Below are 6178 nucleotides of genomic sequence, written 5' to 3'. Positions count from 1 at the left end.
CTTTGTTGTTAATTTTTGACAGCTTCAATACAATGTACCTTGGAGAAGGCCTGTTGGGGTTGAGGTAATTAGGTGTTCTATTTGCCTCTTGGATTCGAGGATCCAGGTCTTTCCACAAGTTTGGGAAGTTCTCATTGACTATTTGTTTGAATATAGTCTCTATTCCCTTCTCCCTTTCTTCTCCTTCTGGTATGCCCATTATTCTTATATTGCTCTTTCTGATGGATTCAAAAACTTCTCGTAGAGTTCTTTCATTTCTTTTAACACTTAAGTCTCTCTCTTCTTCGATCTGTGTCATTTTCCAGATTTCTATCTTCAATGTCACTGATTCTTTCCTCCATCTGGTCAGCTCTATTACCTAAGCTGGCTGTTTCATTCTTCATTTCTTTTGTTGAGTTCTTAAGTCCAGAAATTCTGTTTGGCTATTTTTTTTTTAAATTTCAAGCTCTTTGGTAAAATGTTCATTTTGTTCTTTGATTGTGTTTCTGAGTTAATTGAACTGCCTGTCTGTGTTTTCTTGCATTTTGTTGAGTTTTTTTCAGAACTGCAATCTTGAATTCTCTGTCATTTAAGTCACATATTTCCATGTCTTTAACTTCATTTTCTGGATAGTTTTCATTTTATTTCTGAGCTGTCTTGTTACCTTGGTTGTGTTATATTCTCTCTGCACTGTTCTGGCTTCTCACACAGTGGGAGGGGGGTTCCCTGACAGGTGGGCTTCTCTTCTGTGAGTAGGTCACCTGGTTGTCAGGGCACCACCTTGTGGGAGGATGTTCTTTTGATCTGACACCGCTACTGTTCTGCTTTCAGCACTGGGAGGGTGGGGGTGGGGCGAGCTCTGGGAGGGTAGTGAGAGGGCAGCTAGGCTCCGTGCCTGTGCCTTCCGTCCTCTGCTTTGCAGTGAGGGCTTACACCACTCTTTTCACCCTTCTTCTGTCAGTCTTTGCTCTGAGGTCTCTGCCGTGAGCATTGGGTTCAGCCATGTTATATGCTGATCCTTCAGGTGGGACTGTGGGTCATAAGGGTGTCATAAGGGACTGCTGGAATCCAGGGAGCTGAGAGCTTAGTGCTCTGGTGTGTGTCTGTCCTACAGCCCACCTGCAACCCACAGATCTGCACTTCCCCCTTCACTCCTTCCCCACTCTCCCAATTTGCCCACCTTTAGATGATTTCAATTGTGCATCTCTTAGTCTGGCCTGTGTGCTGCGCAGGGAGTCCTGTGTGGAATTGTAACTGTTCAATTTGTTGTCAATTCCAGGGGAGGATTCAAGAGGCTCACACCACCATTACTATGAGTATATCCCACAATTCATTGATTTGACATGAAGAATTCAGTTATTCTCACATATTCATAGAGTTGTGCAACCCTCACCACAATCAATTTTAGAACATTTTTATCACCACAAAAAGAAACCCTGTACCATTTAGCAGTCACTATGCATTGGCCCCCTCTCCCCAGCCTCTGGCAACAACTAATATACTTTCTATCTCTATGGATTTTCCTATTCTAGACATTTCATGTAAATGGAGTCATGTAATAGGTGGTCTTTGGGTCTGGCATAATGTTTTCAAGTTTCATCCCTGTTATCACATGTATCAATACTTTATTTCTTTTTAATATCAAGTGATATTCCATTGATAAATATTACATATTTTATCCATTCATCAAATGATGGACATTTGAATTGTTTCTACTTTTATACTATTATAAATCAGTTTACTCTGAAACTTCATGTAAAAGTTTTTGTGTGGATATCTGTTTTCATTATTCAGGTAAATATCAAGGAGAGAAATAGCTGGGTCATATCTTAACTTTATGTTTAAAGTTAGGAACTTTATTTTAGGAACTGCTAAGTTGTTTTTCAAAGCATCTGTACCATTTTATGTTTCTATAAGCAATGTATGAGATTGTAATTTCTCCACATCCTTGCCAATACTCATTAATATACATCTTTTTTATTCAAGCCATCCTAATGAATGTGAAGTGGTATTTCCTTGAGTTTTTGATTTGCATTTCCCTAGTGATTAATGATATTGAGCATCTTTTCATGTGCTTTTTGCCATTTGCATATCATCTTTTGGGAAGCTATTCAAATCCTCTGTCATTTTTTAATTGGGTTATCTGTCTTTTTATTATACATTTATAAAAGTTCTTATACATTATGAATAAAAGTGCCTCAGATGTATGATTTGTTAATATTTTCTTGTTTTTTGTTCGTTGTCTTTTTCCTTTCTAGATGATATTGTTGGTAGAATAAAAGTTAATCAGTTTCATAAAGTTTGAATTTTTTTTCTTTTCTTTCATTTTCTTTTTTGTTGGTTGTGCTTATGATGTTGTATCTAAGAAACCTTTAGCTAATTCCAGGTCACAGAGATTTATGCCTACATTTCTTCTAAAAGATTTATATTTCAGCTCATCCATTCAGGTCTATTATCTACTTTGAGTTAATTACTATGTATGGTGTGAAGTTGGGGTCCAAATTTATTCTTTTGAATGTGGATATCCAGTGGTCCTAGTACAGTGTGTCAAAAAGACTATTATTTTCCCATTGAATTGTCCAATCACACTTGACAAAAAACATTTGACCGTAAATGTAAGGGTTTGTATTTGTACTCCAAATTCTAATGTTATTAATCTATGTACCTTAATGCCAGTACCACAAATTCTCAATTATTTTTGCTTTGTAGTAAGTTGTGAAATAAAGAATTCTGTTACCCCCAATTGTGTTTTTTTCAAGATTGTTTTGACTATTCTGGGTCTTGAATTTCTATATGAATTGTAGAATCATCTTGCCAATTTCTGCAAAGAAGTCAGATGTGATTTTGATTAGGATTGAATTTAATCTGTAGATCAGTTTAGGAAGTGTTTCTATTGTAACAAAATTATTCTCTGATCCATGAAAGTGGTGTGACTTCCATTTATTCATTTTCTAGTTTTCAGTAAACAAGTCTTGCACTTCTTTTGCTAAATGCATACTTAATCATTTTATTCTTTTGGTGTTATTTTAAATGTGTTAAATCATTTTGAATGTGTAAAATGTTGTAAAAATGGTCCAAATAATTGCCATTTACTTTTACTCACGTTTTCTCTTTGTTAACATTTTTAAAAACCTTAGCACAACTTTTAAAACCAGAACGTTGATATTTGTAAAGTACCATTAAATAATCTACAGATCTTAAGCAAATTTTTCTAATTCTCCTCCTAATGTACTCTTTCTGGTCCACAATCATACCCAAAATTAAATATTACATTAATTGCCATGTACCCTTAGTCTCTCTTCCAATCTGGGAAAATTATTCAGTTTTTATTTGTTTTTATGACCTTAATACTCTTGTGTGTGTGAAACATTTTCATTACTTTATTTCTTTTTTCAGCAGTGTTACTGATATGTAATTGATATACAAAGAACTGCATATATGTAATGTATATACAGAGGGTGACAAAAAATGTATAAAGTGCACACTTTGGTCAACGTTGCTCAAGCAGTAGCTTGACGTAATCAGAAGTGTCTGGACATTGATGGTAACAACTTTGAGCACCTCTTGTAATTGCAGAAGTCAAACATGATGTATTCATCCTTTGTTATTGGTATACATTGAGTATTACAATTTTAACACAGTTTTTTCCTTTCTTAAAATGTGTGTACATTTTTTTGGCACACTGTATATGATGAGTTTGGACATATGCAAATACTCATGATAATCATCACCATAATCAAGGGAATAAACATACACTGCCTCCCAAAGTTCCATTGTGTCCCTATTTTTAATTGTTTTTGGTTTTGTTTGTGTGTGATAAGAACACAAAATGAGATCTTCTCTCTTAAGAAATATTCAAGTGCACAATACTATATTATTAAATACAGCCACTATGTTGTACAGCAGATATCTAGAACTTCTTTACCTAGCATAACTAAAACTTTCTGCCCATTGAACAACAACTCCATTTCCCCCTTTCTTCAAACACTGGAAACCACTATAGTATTCTCTGCTTCTATGAGTTTGACTATTTTACATATCTCACATAAGTGGAATCATGTAGTATTTATCTTTCTGTGATTGGCTTACTTCTCTTAGCATAATGTCTTTCAGGTTCATCCATGTTTTTACAAATGGGATCATTTTCCTCTTTTTTCTAAGGCTGAGTAATATTCCATTGTATGTACATACTACATTTCTTTACCCTTTTATCTATCAATAGACACTTGGGTTGTTTCCATTCTTGTCTACTCTGAATAGTGCTGCAATGAACATGGGTGTCTTAGTCTGTTTGGGCTGCTATAACAAAAATACCACAGATTGAGTGACTTATAAACAACAAACATTTATTTGTCACAGTTCTGGAAGGCAGGAAGTTCAAGACCAACAGGCCAGCACAGTAGTCTGAAGGCCCTCTCTCTGGTTACAGATTCCTTGTAATATTCTCACTTGGCAGAGGGAAAAGGGGGGGAATCCCTTGAGCCTCTTTTATAAAGGTGTTAATTTTATTCCTGAGGGCTTTGTCCTCATGACCTAATCACCTCCCACAGGCACAACCTCCTGATATGATCACATTGGGCATTATGATTTCAAAATATGAATTTTGGTGGGACACAAATATTCAGACCATAGCAATGGGAGGGCAGATATCTCTTCTGGATTTTAATTTCAATTAGTTTGAATATGTACCCAGAAATAGGATTACTGAATAATATAGTATTCTATTTTTAATTTTTTGAGAAACTTCCATACTGTTTTCCATAGTGGCTGCACCATTTTGCATTCACTCCAATAGTGTACAATTTTAACATATCCTATCATTTTGTTGTTGTTGTTTATAGCCATCCTAACAGATATGAGGTGATACCTCATTATGGTTTTGATTTGCATTTCCCTGATGATTAATGAGTTTGAGCTCATTTTCATACACCTTATGTCTTCTTTGGAGAAATGTCTAAGTATTTTGCCCAGTTTTAAATTCTGTTATTTGTTTTGTTTTTACTATTGAATGTGGGAATTCCTTATATATTTTTGGAAATTAGCCCCTTATCAGATACATTGTTTACAATATTTTCTCCAATTCTGTAGGTTGCCATTTAATTCTGTTGATTTTTTCCCTTCACTGTGCAGAAGGTTTTTAATTTCTAGCAGGTTTTTAGTGAAGTCCTTGGGATTATATATATATATCTGCTATCTGAAACCAGTGTTTTAATTATTTCTTTCCAAACTGGATGCCTTTTATTTTTTTATTTGTTTGTTTGCTTGTTTGTTTTTAATCCCCAAATTTCCCTTGCTAGAACCTCTAGTACAATGTTGAAAAAAAGTGGTGAATGTAGACATCCTTGTATTTTTCCTGATCCTATAGGAAAAGCATTTGGTCTTGCATCTTTGTTTATGATATCAGTTGTAGATTCTTAATAGGTGCCCTTAATCAGATTGAGAAAGTTTGCTTTAATCCTATCTCTGTAGCTTTGCCTATTCTAAGCATTTCATATAGATGTGATTATACAATTTTTATTTTGTATTGATTATGAAGTATATTGCTTTATATAATCTTATATTTTTAAAAATCTGAGAGAAAAAAGTATGCTAGTATATACTCAGAATTTGTTATATTGAACTTCTTATTTATTTCTATTTATCTTCATTTCTTCACTGAGATATTAGTTATCAACTGTTGTCATATTCTTAATGCAACGCAGCTTTGTTCCCATCTGCCTCCTTGTGTATTCTTATTACATAAATTATATTTCTATATATTATAGGTCTAACAGTACAATCATATACTTGTTTTATGCAGCTTTCTTTTTAAATTAGTTAAGAGAAGAAAAGAGAATATGTAATTATACTTTTTAAATAATGAATTACATAATTGCCTTCACAAGTGCTTTGCGTGTATGTGAGTGTATTCAGATTACTCTCTTATTATCATTGCTCTCAGTCTGAATAACTTCCTTCAGTATTCCTCATAATACAGGTCAGTTAGGAATGAATTTTCTGAGTTTTGGCTTATCAGAGAATAGCTTCATTCTGCCTTCATTTTTGGAATATACTTTTTCTTGATATAACATTCTTGGTTGGTTGGTTGACCCTTTTTTGTTTTTTTCACTTTCAGCACATTGAATATATTGTCCCACTGTCCTGTGGCCTCTATTGTTTCTGATGAAAATTCAGATGTTATTCTGACCTTGTACACGTC

The sequence above is a fragment of the Rhinolophus sinicus genome, chromosome X (assembly GCF_036562045.2).
Source record: "Rhinolophus sinicus isolate RSC01 chromosome X, ASM3656204v1, whole genome shotgun sequence".
NCBI lineage: Eukaryota > Metazoa > Chordata > Mammalia > Chiroptera > Rhinolophidae > Rhinolophus > Rhinolophus sinicus.
This window is presented reverse-complemented; position numbering follows the sequence as displayed.